This window comes from Stenella coeruleoalba (genome assembly GCF_951394435.1).
Source record: "Stenella coeruleoalba genome assembly, chromosome: 9".
In the NCBI taxonomy this organism is placed as follows: Eukaryota; Metazoa; Chordata; class Mammalia; order Artiodactyla; family Delphinidae; genus Stenella; species Stenella coeruleoalba.
The window spans coordinates 27,230,491-27,251,889 of record NC_137155.1 but is presented as its reverse complement, the minus strand read 5'-3'; the positions used below and the strand labels follow the sequence as shown (position 1 = coordinate 27,251,889).

The 21,399-nt window shown below is 34.5% G+C and overlaps 1 protein-coding gene across 8 annotated transcripts in view; it reads left to right on the top strand.

Annotated features, from left to right (window-relative positions):
• Positions 1-21,399, top strand: part of SEMA3A (semaphorin 3A) — an 859,827-nt gene that overhangs the window by 22,966 nt on the left and 815,462 nt on the right. The window lies entirely within an intron of this gene.

The following is a 21,399-nucleotide window of genomic DNA, read 5'->3' as shown; positions in this document are numbered from 1 at the left end:
GCTAAATAGGACACCAAAGCACTAAGATTAACCTTTGCCTGCAATTCTTGAGGTGCCTCTTTCACTATAAACTCTGTAACAGCTATTGTTGAAATTGTTTCAAATTTAAACTAAGTTAAGTACAGGTACATGATTTATCTAGCTAACCCTATTATTCCACAAGATTCTAGAAAATTTCTTTACATCTATTATTTTGAATAATTTATTCCTCTTGAATTATAATTTGTTTTAAATAATTGTATGAATTTCTTGTGGGGCTGGAGCTGTGGGGAATGAAAATTGGGTAAAACTTGGAATTATTTATAGGACTTGTAAAATTTTGTTTTGTAATACAATCTGACATGATATTTTCTTCTTAGATGAAAGTACTGAGGCTTGGGCTACATTCAAAGGGAAATAAAAATTTGAAACAGTCTTTCAGGAAATTAAGATTTTTATATCTTATATTTGGTAATTTCCAGTTCTTCAGACTATGTTGCATGTGTCACAGATACATATATATGTGTGTGCATACGTCTATCAAAAATCAAATAATTGGTTATTTAAGAATTTTAAAATAAATTCAGTGTGAAAAAATTGGTCAGAATAGTAAAATTGTGGCTATATATTTGTTCCAAAACATAGTGAGTTAGATATATTTAGCCTCGTATTTCGTTGTAGAACATGATTAAGTCACCAAAATTATTAAAGTATGAATTTATAAACATATAAATGAATGTATTTTCCAAGATTAGTTTTAGTCCTTTGTGTGCCAAAGGAAAATGCAAAAATGTGAAATGACTTTTCACTAATATATTAAAACCTATTATATTTTAAAATTTGTAAAGTTCTAGATTCCTAATCATGAAGTTGTCTCATAACCCTCTAGACAAGAACATATTTTTTAGGCCATATAACACCTAACTGCCCCCCCTTTTTTTAATACATTGCTAGAAAAAGACCTTTATGGAAAATACTGTGGTAGAAAAAGTTCTGTTTTTATTATCCTAGCAAAATCAGGTCACCCAAATTTTTTATATTTCTAGTTATGGTGCGAAGTAGCACCATAGCTAGGGTTTTGTGTAGTTTTTTTTGAGTTAAAAAAATCTGTAAAACAATGTCCTTTTGATGCTCATCTATATCAATTCTTAGAACATGTCAACTAAAAAGTATGCCAAAAATGTGATTTAGAGTTTAAAACCATTAAAATTTAATTATTGAGACGTTTATTCAAAGTTAATTCAACCAAAAAGCAAATGGATATAGTTTTATTCACATCCTCTAAATTTATTTACATATATATGTATACAGCAAATCATAAAGAAAATGGAATATGATGTTAAAAGTAGGCAAACCTGAGTAATCGATATATGATGTTCTTTATAATTATTTTCAACTAAAAAGTTAAAAATTTAAAAATATGCAAGCTTGTTTCCATTAGTTTGTAACAACTGAATTTGGAAACAAATTCAACCAAACTGGTTAACTTTGGAGCCCTGCAGTTGTATACAATTAAAATTTATATATATTTACTGTTCACTTTTATTTCCATTTACTCTCATTTAGCCATATTTCTTAACACCTGAAACTCCAACTTCAAATGAATAAATTTGAGAATGTTGATCACACTCTCCTCCTTGAAACAGTGTTCACTCAGCTTTGAAGACACCATAATTCTCCTGGTTTTCCTCCCACATCTCTGGTTGCTCCTTCTCACCCTCCTTTTCTAATTCTTCCTTCTCTCCCTAACCCTCTAAACATTGGAGGGCTCAGTCCCAGTCTTTGGTCTCCCTTGCCACCCCATCTTTATTCCTAGCTTGGTGACTTTATATAGTCTCTTGCGTTAAACTGCAATGTGTGTGCCGAAAATTCCAAAGTGGACATCCCTCACTAGTACTTCTATTATTTCCAGACCTCTGTGTCCAACTGACTACATGATATCTCCGCTTTGATCTTAAGCTAGCATCTCCAACTTGACCTCTCTAAAAGTGAGCCACTACTTTCCCTCAAGCCTGCTTTGGCCGTCCTCTCTATGTTGGCTGACAGCAACTGTAACCTTTTAATATATTTTATTTCTGGTTATTTCAGTATGTCATTAGCCATATGTTCAATTATTTTCAAGACATGTCTCTTTCTATACATTCAATTGAGCATACCTTTAATGTATCACGTTTATATGGGAGAACAAAACACCTGGAGTCATCCCTGCTCTCACATTATCTCACACTACACATCAGATTCCTCAACCTATTCTGGTCTACCTTCAACATGTATCTCTAGATTCTGATCCAACTCTTAACTGCCTCCATTGTTACATTCCTCTCCCAAGCGACCAACATCTAACCTATATTATTGCAAAGTCTTCTAATTGGTCTTATTTCTGACCTACACATTCTGTATCCTTTCAGACTATTCTTTTTTAATATAAGCATTGAAAGCAACAAATTTCCCTCTAAACACTAGTTATATCCCACAAATTTTGATATGTTAATTTTTAGTATCACTCAGCTCATAGTATTTTCTAATTGCCTTAGTGGTATTTTTTTTTTTTTTTTTTTTTTGCGGTACGCGGGCCTCTCACTGTTGTGGCCTCTCCCGTTGTGGAGCACAGGCTCCAGACGCGCAGGCTCAGCGACCATGGCTCACGGGCCCAGCCGCTCCGCGGCATGTGGGATCCTCCCGGACCGGGGCACGAACCCGTGTCCCCTGCATCGGCAGGCGGACTCTCAACCACTGCGCCACCAGGGAAGCCCTTAGTGGTATTTTTGACACATGAATTAATTAGAAGTGTATTATTTGGTTTTATAAATTTAATATCTTCTAAAATATGTTAGTGTGACTGATTTCTAACTTAATTTGATTGTAACTACATAATATAATTATTTTGATTGCAGTTCTCTTAAATTTATTGAAAATTGTTTTATGACCCAATGTATGATCAATTTTGGTGAATTAATCATGTTCACTTGAAAATAATGTGTATTCTGCAGTTGTTGAGTGTGCTTTTCCTCCACATAACAATTAGGAGAAGGTAATTGGTACAGTTCAGATAATGTATGTCTTCACTGATTTTGTATATTTTACTTTTTAGTTCTAGAATTTCCATTAGTTCTTTTTTTTTTTTTTTTTTTCTTTTGCAGTACGCGAGCCTCTCACTGTTGTGGCCTCTCCCGTTGCGGAGCACAGGCTCCGGACGCGCAGGCTCAGCGGCCATGGCTCACGGGCCCAGCCGCTCCACGGCATGTGGGATATTCCCGGACCGGGGCACAAACCCTTGTCCCCCGCATCGGCAGGCGGACTCTCAACCGCTGCACCACCAGGGAAGCCCCATTAGTTCTTTTTTATAGTTTCCATTTCTCTGTTGAGATTTCGTATTTTTTTATTCATAGAAGGATGCTTTTCTTTGCTTCATTGAGCATAATTAAAATAACTGCCTTAAAGTTAACTAATGTTTACTAATTCCAACATCTGAGTCTTTTCTCTTTATACTGGGACCCATCTTGTTTCTTCATATATTGAGTAATTTTAGATTATATCTCAGACATTATGATTATTTTATTATAGAGACCCTGGAGACCCTGGCTTCTATAACATTCTTCCAAATGGAATTGATATAATATAATATATAGTATAATACATAACATAATATGTTATATACATAATATAAAATAATACTGTTATATATAAATATATATACATATATATATATGTATATATGTATAAAACAGTATAAGCATTTCTAACCCATACCCCTGTGGTAAACAACTTTATCAACTAGAATACAGTCCTTTTTTTTTTTTCTTTCAGCCTTAAAGACTCCATTTCCAAGGTTACTTAGGTCAGCAGCTGTCTTTCATATTCCTTCCGTGAGGTTGTTTGTAAGACAGTTAGGTGGTTTTTGTCACACTCTGCATTTCATCCTGAGATACACCCAGCCTCCTGTTTTTTAAAATTTGTATACATTGGGCTTCCCTGGTGACGCAGTGGTTGAGAGTCCGCCTGCCGATGCAGGGGACACGGGTTTGTGCTCCGGTCCGGGAAGATTCCACATGCCGCAGAGCGGCTGGGCCTGTGAGCCATGGCCGCTGAGCCTGTGTGTCCGGAGCCTGTGCTCCGCAACGGGAGAGGCCACAACAGTGAGAGGCCCGCGTACCGCAAAAACAAAAACAAAAACACAAAACAAAACAAAAAAATTTGTATACATTAAGGTTCCTTGTTCCTTAAAGTTCATTTGATTTTGACAAATGCACAGTGTTGTTATCCACAATTACAGTGTTACAGAGAATAGCTTCATCATCCTGAAACATTCCCTGTGTTTCATCTAGCTAGTGTCCCCTCTTCTCCAGAATCCTTGACATTTACTGATCTTTTTAGAGTCTCTTTTTAGTGTTTCCCTTTTCAGAAATTCATGTAATTGAAACCATAGAGTATGTAGTTTTTTCAGACTTCTTTCAATTAGCAATAGAAATTTAAGGGTCATCTATGTTGTGTTCATTACTTGATAGCTCATTTACTTTTATTGGTAAATAATATTCCATTTTATACATATAGCATAGTTTGTTTATCCATTCATCTATTGAGAAAGATCTTTGTTTCTTCCAATTTGGGGAAATTGTAAATAAAGCTGTTATACACATTCATGTGTGGGTTTTTGTGTAGATATAAATTTTCAAATCATTTGGTTAAATACCCAGAAGCACAATTATTGAATCATATGATAAGCTTATGTTTAGCTCTGTAGGAAACTCCCAAACTACTTTCCAGAGTGGATTGTGCCATTTTTCATTCTCACCAGACCCGAATGAAAATTCTTGCTGTTCCGTGTCCTTGCCAGCATTTGAAATTGCCAGTTTCTTAGACTTTAGCAATTTTAATTGGTGTGTAGAGGTATCACATTATTGTTTTAACTTGCAATTCCGTAATGAAAAACCATATTGATCATCTTTTCATGTGCTTATTTGCCATTGTGTCTCATCATTGGTACTCAGATTTTTTGCCCATGGTTTAATTGGTATGCTAGTTTTCTTACTGTTAAATTTTAAGAGTTCTTTTTGCATAGTTTGGATACAAGTTCTCTATCAGAAGTGTGTTTTCCAAATATTTCCTCTCAGTATATGGCTTGTTGTTATGTGCGGATCGCATACTGAAGAAATTAATTTTTCTATCATTGCTCAAAATTTTCCAAATCAAATGAGGTAAATGTGTTTAAAAAGCATGAATCTGAGGTCTTAGTCTATTCTAATGTGTAGTGGTTCCAAATATAAGTAGTTAAACACATAGCTTGTGCGCTCTCTCTCTCTCTCTCTCTCTCTCTCTCTCTGTGTCTCAATATAACAGTTTCATGAGTATAAGTGAATGTTTGTGTATACATGTGTATTTTACCTGTAGTGAGTTCAGTTGCCTGATAAAAATCAACCAATTCATTGGTCTTTATACGGTGGATATTCATGAAAAACAAAAAGATTATATCACCATTCAAGTCTGAAACAAGTAACAGATCCTGCGTTGCATAAAACTGGAATGTAAGCACTAACATAGTAGCAGTGATTTTAACTGTCTTACCATCCAGTATGGAAATCATTGTATGTCAGTGTTAGTATTTCTTTCATCCCTGATGTTTCTCTCTGGAAATTGTTATTGTCTGTAAATTAATTTCAATTATGGTAGTAGAACAGTTATAATCACATTAAATGCTGTATTTTGAAAGTTTTCTAAAAAAGAAAAAAGAGTCTGAGATGTTTTTCTACTTCTTGGATTTCATTATTGTTTGTTAATGTTCACTGAAAGAGCTCATTTGAGGTAATTTTGATTGTAAATTCCATATGTCAACTAGTAAGGCTTAGTTGCCAAAATATGAAGAATAAAGACAGAAGGGAATTCTTAACCAAGCGCAATACATACCAGCTAGTCATTGTTGAAAAAACCATTGCTGAGTGAAAAATATGTGGAATTATTTTGGTGGTCTGAGAATTTTAGAAAGTGATCCGTAATAGAATAATGTAAATTGGTTATAGATAAGTATATATAAGGAATATATGTGTACTTACCATTGTATAACATTCCAATAGCTTCTGCATGCTTTAATGATTACTGCTGTCTAGAATTGGAGAGAAAATGAGCTGTCCTACATATAAAGCCACCTTCTCAAAACAGTGATTGTTTCCTCACAAGACTCTAGATATTTAAGAATTTACATTAGTTTTTCTTTGGGAAATAGAGTAATAATAAAGAATTAAAGGGTAGATATTTTCAATTTCTTATTTCTGTCATCTAAGGCACACATAGAATCTCTGAGAGTAATGTAGAAACCCATATATTATACAGTGGAATATAAATAGCATGTTTGCATCTGAACAATTTATGATTCTTTTTAGACAAAGGAATGATTATCATACATTTGGACTTCAAGAATAATCATTTTAGTATTTATGATTCTGTATTTGATGGGCCTGAAAGTTCTTTGTAGTTTTCAATGCAAAAGGATAATAGATTTTATTATTGTAAATTCAAAAATTCATATATAGATTAACTGTTTTAGATCTTTAATCGGAAGAATTTACCCTCTCAATATTTGTCATTTAACTAATAATTGCAACCTCACATGAATGGAAACCACAATATGAAAAGATGGTTCTCATTGTGAGAAGCCAAAATCTTTAGAGCAAAACTGGACAGACAGCTAGCTAGGACACTTGGAAAGGGGGCTTCACCATCCCTCTACTGATGGAAATTTCCCCCATTAATACTGGGAATTAATTGATTGAATTAATTGAATTATTTTTATTCTTCACATGCTCTAAGACAATCACATACTTTAGCCTTTTTTCAATTCAGTTTATATTTTAGTGGCTTTAATGCTTTCCCCCATATTTTTCTCTTAATAAACACTACAGTTGGGGGTTTATGAGCCCTGTAATTACGTTTCCCACAGGAGCAATTAACATGGTGATCAGCAGGTACAAAAACTAAGTGGTAACTATTACTAGTAGTATTATGAATTGGAAATGGTATGTGACATATGTCGTCAGATTTCAGAATGTGAGTTCAGATTCCAGAACTCAAATCAATAAATGTTTCTACTGCTTTCACCTCAAATCCAAACTTAGCAGCTTTCCAGAAAACAAGTACCATGTCCATTCTCAGAGGATGTAAAAATCAATTTGAAGAGCATTGAACTTTGATTTTGCCAGCCTGTCAAATTATTGAGGTACCTCTCCTAAATAACTTACTGAAGAAACTTAATGTACTTAGAACTATCACTCTCTTCTTTTAAAAAAAATGTTTTCAGAAACATTTGCTTTTCATGTAGAAACATTTTTATACTGTAGTGCATAAAAACTACCATGTTATTTTTAATTCAAAGGGAGTTGCTGAGTATCTATAATAAGTATTTTGTACTCCATGTTTTAAAATGCTCAAATGTATACAGCAATGAAACTTTCTTAAACCTATCATAAAACCATATAAATTAATAAATTGCAAGAAATTCCTATCCAAATATTTTGTAGGCTAGTAGCAGAGATTTTATTACTGTTGAATCAGAAAAAGACACGAGTGTCTGCAGGAGGTTACAATATATATTTATCAATAATTTATGCCCTTCTTTATTTCCTCTTTCTGGCAAATATTGCTTGCCACAGTTTTCTGTGAACGAATTAATATCAAATATCCGTACACTAAAACCTATACTTTACTTGTGTATAATGTACGTCCTTTTAATTTTTTAAAGCATGAGAAAACAAATTCTGGCTTGTGGTAGTTCTTACTAGTTTTTGTGTGCATGCTATGATTTAAAAGGTAAAGGGCAAGGTCAAAACAGTTGCTGAAAAAGTTTAAAGCATTGAGGATGTTACAAAAAAGCAGAGTACAGCACGGCAGAAGGAAATGGTGGCTTGGTGTAAAGTCTTTGCTAAACTGTAGGGCTACTGTCGGGGACCGCTGCACTAATATTCTATTTATACACATATATGCATGTGCATATACACATACACATATGTGTATGTATATGTGTGTGTGTCAAATTTCAATAAGAACTTGATTCCATTTCTTAGAGTTTAAAGTGGGAATCAAGTTCTTACTGAAGTTTTACAACTTTTTTTTTATTAATTCTTATAATTTAAACAATTTTCTGCTATGACATTTCTTTCTTCCTAAGATACCAAGAGCCCTGCTAAGTATTCCAGTAAACCTAGGTAGTTTTGCAGGAGAGGTCATGGAAGCACAGAAGTGTTTATACAGGGTAAGTCATACTATTGGAAAAATTATTTAGAATAGAATTGCCAGCATACTTGTCAGTACAGTAGATGATAAAATAAATCACTTCTTTTAGTTTATTTAGAATATTTAGATGATACCAAAACTGCCAGTGGTAACTATAACAAACTTTATCTATTTTTTATAGTTGACTTCTCTTTTGTGCCAATGTTTGGAATCTTTATCTAATAAAAATACTTTTAATGCACCTCTGAGAATTAATTTAAAACTGTTACTGTATGTGTGTGGTTCTTTCCATTGTAGGTTATGAGGACATGTTTAAAGTATCCCATTACCTTCCTTCATGTTTAACAAGAACTGTTATTATTTTGTGGGCATAATTTAGAAACTCTAGGAGAAACATGTTAGTATTAGTCTGTCAGTTGAAAAATATCAATTGAAGTTATTAAATGTTGGGTTTATTACTTTGTAAAATATGAAGCTATAGATATCATAGATTATATATTATTAGACATGCATAGGGTGGAACTGTTACCTTGCATTCTACTTTTCATAAAATGGTATTCATTTATTTTCTTTTTATAATAAACATTTAATATTAATACCAACTTAAGCCATGGCACCAACTTAAAAACCTGGAAAAATACTGGTTTTATTTGAAAGATAATGAAGTGTAGTGGAAAGAACACAGACTGAACGTCAGTAGACATGTCTCTATGTCAGAATCTGCTCAAATTAGCTATGTAACTGTCCATAAGATATTTGGCTTTTGGGGGTCTCAGTTTCCTTAGCTATAAAATAAAATTTTAGAAAAAGGAGTAAATCTCTTTATGTTCTCTACTATGTACTCCACCTTTAGTTGGATTACAAAGATGTAGGTACACATTAAGAAAGAGAAAATGATAGACATGTATATTATGTTATGAAAATGGGTATTAGGTAATGGTTTAACTTACTATTATTTTAAAAAATCTTGTATATAAGTGAGGAGGAATAAAATCAGTAGAAAGCAGAATGGTTGTAAAAGCAGAATGAAGCATGTTAGAGTATACATAACGGTAAAAGACAAAATAGATGTAAAGAAAGGAAAACCATGAAAGAGTATAATCAGGCAAAATGAGAAGACTAAACAAAAACTGAAAATAAACATCTTTCAAGCCTGTGTATTTCTGCTTCAGTGAAGAAATACTTCTATTGTCCTACTATCATTGCCACCACCATTGATCTGCAGTTTCTACTTGCTCTTCTTCCTCTTGATTGTTATCTTAAAATTTGTGTCAAATATAAATATTCATAAAGTTCTTCCTGACAAAATTCTGGAGTAAAACTTAAATTTCTATTGTAAATTATATGGTTTCAAGTGGCATTAAAATGGAGTTTGGTTAGAAGTATTTAAAGCAATGACCATCATCAAAAGAAGAAAATGTAGATTTATCCAAATACCATGGACTTCATAATCTGTAAAGAAAGGCAAAATAGGATGGATGTAGTGTGAAATTCACCCATTCATTCATAACAAAAAATATTTATTTGGCATCTACAGTGTACAAAATATCACTTGATAGGGGTAACATACTACGTCATGGTCCCTGTTTTGGATGAGTTAGTAAGTTATGCTTCTCTAAATAAAAACCTCAAACAGAAATACTCTTGGAAAAAAAATTGAAAATAGACATTGAATGAAAAACAGAATAGAGGCATTGCTTCCACCTCTTGGTGGACCTGTGTGAGTTTTGCATGTGCCTGAGAGGAAGGAGATAGAGGGAGAGCGAGGGACAGGGAGAGGGATGGGGGCGGGGGGTGGAGAAGAGAGAGAGAGAGAGACAACCTAATCAGACTTGTCTGGGTGTTGTAAGTTGTTATTGTGTAAAATGGCGTCCTTTGAAGTACAGAAATTCTAGCCCTATATGATTTCCTAGTTGACTGAAGGACTGTAAAGTGGGGCAAAATATGTCACATTCAGTGTTTAGTGAAGGAAGAAGAAAGTCCTCAAACATTGCCCTTGAGGATTTCTAGTCCTGACAATGTTTCAGACTTTGGTAAAAAATGGAAAAGGAAGAGAAAAGTTAAATCTAAAAAAGAAGGTTGCATAATAACGTTGGATCTCAGTATGATAAAAAAAGAACATTATATCCCAAAGGCACCTGCACACTTGCACACACACACACACACACAAATATATATGTGTGTGTGTGTATATGTGGAAGGATAGATACCAAATTGATAATCCTGGTTACTTTAGAAGGTAGAATTAAATGTGTACAGAGAGGCATGTTTCTGTACATATTTTTGTATTATTTTTACTGATACAATAAAATGTAACATTTGCATAAAAGGAATAAGACCTTGAAAAAAGGGGCCAGTAGTAACATACTTTTAGACTATTTATCCATGGCTTATAGTAGTCTCTACAAAAAAAAAATTCTTTTCTTTCAACATGGGTTTTGGGTTTTGTGTAGCAGTTTACTTTTTTGGGGGTGTAGGACATTGTTACAAGCACTTGTGGACAGTGGAACATGGAGATTCCCTGGAACAGTTCACCTTAGCTGATACCTTTTCACGCTTGGTTAGGGGCTAAGTCAGTCAAAAGGCATGACTATCTTTTGCTTCAGTCCTGTTCACAGGGCAGTGTTAGGGGAGGCTTAGGCTCAGAGACAGCACCTTATGTTTAGTGCCAAGACATAAAAAATGGACTCACTGGCATATTAATTTTTTCATAAATACAAGAAATATTTACTTCATGTGAATCATATGCCAAACAATCAATCCTAAGGAATGTAGATATTAATATGACAAACCCCAGTTTTCAAAGAACTCTCAATCCACTGAAGACAGATGCTCTCATAAACAATATGTTATAATACAGTGTGATAAGACCATTATAAAAGTATGTAAAAACATAAGGGATGGCACAGGACCTCTCCATGAAATTGCTCAAGAAAGGCTTACTTAAAGTGAAATTTGAGCTGGATCTTAAAAAAATGAGCAGAGGTTTGCTAGATAGATTTATTACTGGCAAAGGACATTGCATCTGACAAGACAGAGAAGTTAAAAAATAACCATTTTGGAAAGGTGAAAAGTTACTTTTTCATTCAGATTATAGGGGGCAAAGCAGGTAGCAGCTGGAGATGTGACTGAAGGTGAGATGTGGGAATGAGTATGTTTATGCCCTGAAAAGGCTTGAACTTTCTCCCATGAGTCATGGACAACCATGGAAATACTATATATAACAAATCAAAGATCAGCACTGTTCTCTTTTTAGCACTGATAATTTTCTGTTTTTCTATTGAGTCATTTGCTTTTTTTCCAAAATGCGACACATTTTCTTCTTTACAAAGGTACATTATTAATCAAAGTAGAACCACGTTTTATTTTTCTAAGTAGGAATGAGAGAGGAAAAGTGACTATTCAAAGTAAAGGCTGAGCATATAATGAAGAATGAGATGGGCACATGTGTGGACTGCCATCAATCAAAGCAGTCGTTCCTATAATTTTTACTTCTAAACATATATTTGGGGAAAACGATGCAAAATATTTTTAATCAGTTTAGATAATGAAATGGGCATCTATTTAAACAACTTAGAGTAGAGACCAGTGAACATTTCTGAAGTCATCTTTCTAAAAAGACTCTGGAGTCGTACTTCTCCATAATTATTTCCCAAATGGTGTATTATATTAAGGGATTAGTTGAGATTTTTACAAATATCAAGACACGCAAATGCTGTACTTCGAGTTTCTGTTTGAATTGTGTGTGGTCTTACACACAACTTGGGATCATTGGCAGCTAATCCTCATGTCTCGCAGAGAACAGAATTCCCATTGTTGCAGTTCTTCGTTGGAAACAGCTGGGCTACCTTTCCTGGGTTTGTTGGCAGGATGGGCAGCTGCATTCCTCAAATCACGCAAATCATCACCGAACCTTATTTTGATTGCTAACTTCTGCTACATCAAGATACCTTTTTTTTTTCTTTTACTGTTTTTTTTGTATGTTGCAGTAGATTCTTTCCACGCACTGCTTCACCCAGTAAAATGTTTGGTCTGCAGGTCCTCTTTTTCCACTGTAAAGATTCAAGTCTTCCCCAACTCTGGAAAATATTACTCTCTGGGATTTGTTGCTGCAGTTTTGAATGGGGAAAAAACCCTTTATTTCTTCCGTTTATAGTTGTATTCATAGTTTCCCCTAGGGCAGTTTTGGAATTTGCAAAATATATTTCAACATACACTAAAAGTATGTAGTGTGAGTTTGGAGCAGTTTGGGGCATGGGGAAATGTATATTTCTTTTGCTATGGAGAAAGATTCTCCATTGATGAACTTTCTTCTGAAATGAGGGAATTGCCTTTTTTAGTGTCAGCGTGAGCTAGGAGGGGATGGAGAGAGAGCATTGTCATGACAGGGAGTGACCTAAAATTGCTCAGATAGTTTATACACAGCATGATGCTCTAAATTAACGTACTGTTTGCTTTAATGGGGAAATAAAGATGGTATTTATTTACATATAAAAGACCCATATGTTACTAATATATCCATTATAAAAAGGTTTGAACTTGAGAGAGTATAACTGGGAAATACTTTTTTTTTCTTTTCCTTTCAGTGTTTCCCCACAGAAAAAAATCTAGAATCTCTCTTTTTATCTGTTAGATCTCACAGGTTTTCAGGTAGTTTCAATTGTTAATAGCCTGATTTTTTTTTTCTCTGAAATAGTTGATTTACAATGTTGTCTTAGTTTCAGGTGTGTGACAAAGTGAGTCATACATTTATGTATAATATATATATATTTTTCAGATTCTTTTCCACTATAGGTCATTACAAGATACTGAATATAGCTCTGTGCTATACAGTAGATCCTCGTTGTTTATCTATTTTATATATGGTAGCATGTAATTTTTAATCCCAAACTCCTAATTTATCCCTTCCCCCTGCTTTCCCCTTTGGTAACCATAAGTTTGTTTTCTATGTCTTTGAGTTTATTTCTGTTTTGTAAATAAGTTCATTTGTATCATTTTTTTAGATTCCACATATGTGACATATGATGTTTGTCTTTCTCTGTCTCACTCCACTTAGTATGATAATCTCTAGGTCCATCTGTGTTGCTGTAAATGGCATTATTTCATTCTTTTTTATGGCTGAGTTATATATATATATATATAGGCACACACACATACATACCACATCTTTTTTGTTTTTTTTAATTTTGTTTTATTTATTTATTTTTTATACAGCAGGTTCTTATTAGTTATCTATTTTATACATATTAGTGTATATATGTCAATCCCAATCTCCCAATTCATCCTACCACCACCCCAGCCCCCTGCCACTTTCCCTCCGTGGTGTCCATACGTTTGTTCTCTACATCTTTGTCTCTATTTTTGCCTTCCAAACCAGTTCATCTGTACCATTTTTCTAGATTCCACATATATGTATTAATACATGATATTTGTTTTTCTCTTTCTGATACTTCACTCTGTATGACAGTCTTTAGATCCACCCATGTCTCTGCAAATGACCCAATTTCGTTCCTTTTTATTGCTGAGTAATATTCCATTGTATATATGTACCACATCTTCTTTAACCATTCATATGTCCATGGACATTTAGATTGCTTCTATGTCGTGGCTATTGTAAATAGTGCTGCTATGAATATTGGGATGCAAGTATCTTTTTGAATTAGAGTTTTTGTATTTTCTGGATATATGCCCAAGATCAGGATTGCAGGATCATATGGTAACTCTGTTTTTAGTTTTTCAAGGAACCTCCATACTATTCTCCATAGTGGCTGCACCAATTTACATTCCCACCAACAGTGTAGGAGGGTCCCCTTTTCTCCACACCCTCTCCAGCATTTATTATTTGTAGACTTTTTGATGATGGCCCTTCTGAGTGGTGTGAGGTGATACCTCATTGTAGTTTTGATTTTTATTTCTCTAATAATTAATGACATTGAGCATTTCTTTATGTGCTTTTTGGACATCTGTATGTTTTCTTTGGAGAAATGTGTATTTAGGTCTTCTGCCCATTTTTTTATTGGATCATTTGTTTTTTTGATATGGAGTTGTATGAGCTGTTTGTATATTTTGGAAATTAATCCCTTTTAGTCAGTCACTTCATTTGCAAATGTTTTCTCCCATTTTGTAGGTTCTCTTTTCATTTTGTTTATGGTTTCCTCTGCTGTGCAGAAGCTCTTAAGTTTAATTAGGTCCCATTTGTTTATTTTTGCTTTTATTTCCATTACACTAGGAGATGGATCCAAAAAAGATTGCTGTGATTTATGTCAAAGAGTGTTATGCCTATGTTTTCCACTAGGACTTTTATACTATCCTGTCTTACATTTAGGTCTTTAATCCATTTTGAGTTAATTTTTATATGTAGTGTTAGAAATGTTTGAAGTTCATTTTTTACATGTAGCTTTCCAGTTTTCACAGCACCACTTACTGAAGAGACTGTCTTTTTTTCTCCATTATATATTCTTGTCTCCTTTGCTCTAGATTAACTGACTGTAGTATGTGGATTTATTTCTGGGCTTTCTATCCAGTTCCATTGGTCTATGTTTCTGTTTATGTGCCAGTGCCATACTGCTTTGATTATTCTAGCTTTGTGGTATAGTCTTAAGTCAGGGATCGTGATTCCTCCGGCTCCATTCTTCTTTCTCAAGATTGTTTTGGCTTTTTTTTTTTCATACAAATTTTACAATTATTTGTTCTAGCTCTGTGAAAAATGCCATTGGTAATTTGATAGGAATTGCATTGAGTCTGTAGATTGCCTTGGGTAGTATGGTCATTTTAACAATATTGATTTTTCCAATCCAAAACATGGTATATCTTTCTATCTGTTTGTGTTATCTTCAATTTCTTGGGGTTTTTTTCCTGATTTTTAATTATTTAAAATTCCATTATTATGTAAATGAAAACTTCCATCATACTTCAAATTTAGAGCAGCTCAGTCCTGACTCCTTTGCATTTCAGCTATGAGGAAGGTATACCTCAAATGTTCTTTTGCTCTTCTTTTTCCACATCCTCCTTTCCCAGAACCCATTCTGCTGCTTTTGGTTTCCCAAGGATGGAAAGGTGGGCAGGAAGAGAAGGACCAGATGAAGATACAGTTTTACCTTCTAGTGTTCTTGGATTCTGACTGTTGGTTCCCTCTGCCTGGTGCAGATGTTACATTCCTTGTCTGACCTCTTATAGCTTCCCCCTTTCTCCTTTCCCGATGATTCACATTCTGCTGGGATCCACACAGCCCAAGAGGCAGCCATTCCTTTCAGATTATGTTCATTCAAGATGGTTCCTACCAGGTTATGTTCTGTCATGTCCACTTGGCCCACAAAAGATTTTTGTACATTTTTGCCTATCTTCTTACTTCTAACCTTGTCAATGCTGACCAGCTTCAGCTCTTCTACAGTAAAGGATATGCAAGCTCAAGGGGACAGATATAATTCTTAGCTGCTCTCTGCTGCAGCCTCTCATCAGCACTGAGCCTTTTGACTTCTGCAGAAGTTTTCAGCTGAGATAACTTTTCATTTCTGGAAGCTACCTTTATAACTTTTTTGACTGTTTTCTTTTGACTTCTTCATTTGGCCATGTGAGGGGAAATACCACAAAGAGAGTCTCCTCCAAATAATCTCCAAAGAATCTCTGAAATGCCTCCAAGCATCTTTCATATAGGTCAGCAGTGAGATATGCTGTAAGCATAAGAAGCCTGGTTTCCTTTTCTTGTTTCAAGCTTGGAAGTGAGTACTTATCACAATTGTTCTCAACATTGCTTTTTAGTCAGAATTTTCAGAAAACAGGAATTGCCTCATTTAACGCCCTAATAAATTAGTAAAAAGTTAACATATTTTATATATGTGTTTTGTCTTTTGTGATATGTTGATAATAGTTCTCAAAGATATGACCAATTTCCTAATCCCTGGAACCAGTGGATATTACCTTACATGGTAAAGTTTATGCAGAAATGACTAATTTTAAGGATACTGAGATGAGGAGAATATTTTGGATTATCTTGTTGGGACCCAAAGGCCATCACAAGTGTGTTTGTAAGAGAGAGGAAGAGGCAAATTAGACTACACACTGAGGAAAAAGCCGTGTTAAAAATGGAGGCAGATACTGGAGTTATCAGGCCACAAGTCAAAGGTGGCTAATGTACATCCCTGCCAGCTCCTTACTGAAAGAGGCAAGGAATGGATTCTCACCTAGAAGACTCTGGAAGGAATACAGCACTGCTGACCCCTTCATTTCAGACTTCTACCTTTCAGAACTGTGAGAGAATACATTTGTATTATTTTAAGCTGCCCAGTTTGTGTTGATGTTTTGCAGAACTCATAGGAAACTAATATATCTATTAGTGTGTTATATAACACATCCAATCATAAATCTCAGACTTCATGTCACTTGACTTACCAGAAACATTTAATACTGATGACTTTACCCTTCTTCTTGACATACTTTCTTCACTTGGTTTCAAGATGCCACACTGATTTTCCTCTGCTTTTCTGACCAATTCTTTTCATTCTTCTTTGCAGATTCCTCTTCTTCTCTCAGACCTTTTAACCTTTAAGGGCCCTAGGGCTCTCTTTTGTCCTTGTCTCTAGCTCTGTCCTTCCCTTAATGATCTTTTTTATTCTCATGGTTTTAAATACCACGATGATTCCCAAATTTATATGTCCAGCTCAGGCCTCTCTACTGAACTCTGAATCACATCTACAAGTGACTAGGCAATATATTTCCATTTGGATTTTAATATATATTACTATATTGAATATGAAGGCCATACTTCTGATCTCTCATTCCCTTCAGATTAGGCTCATATACAGTCTTTCTCTTTTCAGCTGAGGGTAACTCCATTGCTTAGACTAAACATTTTAGAATCATACTTCATTGCTCTCTTTCTCCCTCACACTGTCTCTAAATCATCAGCAAATATTTATTTCATTTATTTTAACAGTACCTCATCTCATCATCTTCGAAGTTACTATGCTGATTTAAGCCCCCTGAATTATGGCAATAGCCTTCTAACTACTCTCCCTATTCTACACTTGCCTCCTATTTGCAACAGAGCTGTCTGAGTAATGGTTAACTTAAGTCAGGATTTCTGCTTCTGGAAAAATGGAGTGGACATACTTTTTCCTACTCCTCCCAATAAATAGAACTACAATTCCTGGACATTATATGTAAAACAAACTTAGAAGACTCTCACAGGTAGAGAGAGGAAGGCAAACCAACTAGGGATCTCAGGATCCAAGAAACAATATAGTGGTAAGTTCTTTGATTTGCTTTTTGCTTCATATATCCCAGACTGGATACTGGAGAAGTAAGCATCTCAGAAACACCATAAGGACAGAAAAACAAACAGCCCAAGTAAATCCTGCTTTCTCTAGCCAATCAACTAGAAAGGGGCGAAGAGCATTGAATCTACTCCAGCCAAACATCACAGAAAAATCTGTTGCTCCACCCACTCTCAAGCCAGCAAAGGACAAGTGGGGATACCAAGGTGGTGTGAGAAAAGGCAAATGGAGATATCCGGGTATTGTCAGAGAATACTAAGTGGGCAGCCAGGACTTTCATCCCTGCCATGAAATAATGAGCCCCTCACAATTTATGATATCAGAGGAGACTATGTGGGGAGCATGGACTTTCACTACCACCCAGTAGTAATGAGGCATCCTCCCCCTGCCCCGTGCCCCCCTGTCCCCACCATCTCGGGTCACTGCAGTGCTGTTAGAGGAGGCCTAATGAAGAATCAAGACATTCACCAGCGTTCAGCAGTAACAAGATCATTTCCCCTCTCCCAACACATACAACACAGTGTCAGTGGAGAATACTTGGGAAGCTCCAACCCAGCAGTTATGGGGATCCCCTCACGCACCTCAAATGTCAGTGGGGGCTGAATTTGAAATCTGGACTTCCACTCCATCTGGCAGTAATGAAGCAGCAGCCCTCTTCACTCACTGGATTGTTTTCAGAAAGTTCTAAAACACAAGATTTAATCAATATCCAGTGTTTTATAAGATAATAGCTAAAATGTCTATACTCTTTATACCAAGAACCAGCAAGACCTTAAGCTAAATGAGAAAAGACAACTAACAGATGTTAGAATTATCTGACAAGGATTTTAAAATACCCATCAAAAAAATACTTAAATGAACAATTGCTAACATGTTTGAAGCAAATGAAATTAAAATTAGAAAGTTTCAGCAAAAAAATAGAAGATATATGGAATCTAAAAAAAAAAAAGAAAAAGAAAAAAACAATGGTCAGAAGAACGTAGGGGCAAGATGGGAATAAAGATACAGACCTACTAGAGAATGGACTTGAGGATACAGGGAGAGGAAAGGGTAAGCTGGGACAAAGTGAAAGAGTGGCATGGACATACATACACTACCAAACGTAAAATAGATAGCTAATGGGAAGCAGCCACATAGAAGAGGGAGATCAGCTCGGTACTTTGTGACCACCTAGAGGGTTGGGATAGGGAGGCTGGGAGGGAGGGAGATGCAAGAGGGACGAGATATGGGGACATATGTATATGTATAACTGATTCACTTTGTAATAAAGCAGAAACTAACACACCATTGTAAAGCAATTATACTCCAATAAAGATATTAAAAAAATAGAAGATATAGAGAGGAACAAATATAAATTTTAGAACTAAAAAAATATAATAACCAATATTAAAAAACCTCAGTGGATGGGCTCAACAGTAGAAATAATGGGAAAGAGAAAGAATCAGTGAACTTAAAGATAGAACAACAGAAATAGCCTATTCTGAAAACAGAGGAAAAAATACACACAAAAAATGAACAGAGCCTCAGGGACATGTGAGATTAAGACCAAAGATCTAATATTTGAGTCACCAACATCACAGAAAGAAAGGATAAAATATATCAAGATGATAAAGTATTTAAAGAAATAATTGCTGAAATTTTCCAATTTTTTTTCAAAAATGATAAAAGTACAGATTCAAGAAGCTTAGAAAATTGCAATTGGGATAAGCCCAATGAAATCTATGTCAAGAAATATTATAGTAAACCTCTAAAGACTAAGAAACAAAAATCTTGAAAGCAGCCAGAGAGGAATAAAACCTCACTTACAGTGGAAAAAACAATTTAAATAACTATAGATAGCTCATTATAAAACTAAGAGGACAGAGGGCAGTGCTACTATATTTTTTAAGTGCTGAAATAAAATTATTCTCAACCCAGAATTCCATATCCAGTGAAAATGTTCCTCATGAATGAAGGGGGAAATCAAGAGATTATTATATGAAAGAAAAGAGAATTTATATCTAGCAGAGCTCCTCTAAAAGAATTACTAAAGGAAGTTCTCTGAACAGGATTAAAATTATAAAAGAAGGAATCTGGGAAGATCAGGAAGGAAGGAAAATACATAAATACAAATATGGCTAAATATAATAAATAAAAACTTCTCCTCTTGGGCTTTCCAAATTATGTTTAGTGGTTGAAGCAATAATTATAAGTATCTAATATGGTTCTCCATGGGTATAGAGAAAATATTTATGACAAATGTATTATACATGGGGAAGGGAAAGAAGGTATATGAGGGGAGGCAAGGTTTCTATACTTCACTTGAAGTAGTAAAATAGAGTCACTGGTAGAATTTGATAACTTATGTATATATAGTATTATAGCTAGGGCAACTACTAAAAAACAAACAGCAAAAAACTCTACGAAGAGATACACTCCAAAACACTATATTTTCTTCAAAGTGGACCTCTAAAATGCGTTCCAGTAAGCCCCAGTAAGGAAAGAAAAAAAAATAGAAATGAAGAGCAGAAAAAAACAGAAAACAAAAAAATTAAATGACAGAATTAAGCCCAAACATAGCAGTATTACTTTGAATTTTAATGTCTAAATATACAACTAAACAATAGATTGGTAGAGTGGATTAAAAAACCCTGTCAAACTGTTTGCTGTCTACAAGAAGTTCACTTGAAATGTAATTATATATGTGGCTTGAAAGTAAAAAGATGGAAAAAGTATACCATGCAAACATTAATCAAAAGAAAGCAACAATAGCTATATTAATATCATATAAAGTTGATGTTAGAGCAAAGGAAATTACCAGGAACAGCAAGGAACTTTGCATAACGATAGAAGGATTAATCTACCACAATGACATAGAAATCCTAAATGTGTATACACCAAAAAAAAAAAAAAAAAATTAGAGCTGGAAAATAATGTGAAGCACAAACTGATAGCACTGAAAATAAATGGACAAATCCACAGTTATAGTTGGAGACTGAAAGCCTATATAAGAAATTAAAACCACCATTAAACAATAAGATCTAATTGATGTTTATAGAGCACTCCAACCAAGAACAGCAGAACATACACATTCTTTTCCAGTGTCCTGGGAATATAGATCAAGATATACCATATCCTGGGCCATAAAGCAAACTTCTGCAGATTTAAAAGAAAATAAATCATACAGACCATGTTCTCTGGCCACAATGTAATCAATCTAAAACTTGATAACAAAAGATGAGGAAAATTTCCAAACACTTAGAATCTAAACAACTCACTTCTAATTAACCCATGAATTAAAAAGATAGTCTCAAGGGAAATTTAATAATGTATTGAACATACATTTGTCCAAACCCATTGAAAGTATAATATCAAGAGAGAACCATAAAGTAAACTATGGACTTTGGGTAATTATGATATATCAATGTAGGCTTATGCTTGGTAAAAAAAAATGTACCATTCTGGTGATTGGTGTTGATAATGGGGAAGCTATGGAAGTTTGTGGGCATGAAACATATGGGAGATCTCTGTACTTCCCTTTCAATGTTGTTATAAATCTGAAACTGCTTAAAATAAATAAAGCCTTTACAAAGTGTATTGAATAGAATAAAATAATAATACAATATTATTTCAAAACCTGTGAGATGCAGCTAAAATAGTGCTGAGAGGGAAATTCATAGCACTAAATACAAAGAGGGGAGTATCTTTTTATCATAGTTTGTATCTCTAATAGTATACTTAAAGGCATACTTGTAATAGAGCCTTACAAATTTGAAAAATAAACCTTAGCTTAGTACATGAAGAAGTACAAATACTTCATGAAATTCACAGTAACGTTTCTTAATGTGTTTCTCTCCTGCAAAACTTAAAAACACTTTTGTTTTTAATCGATGGATTTATTGAAATCTTGGAAAGATTGTAGATAACAATTTTTGATAGAGAAGAAAAA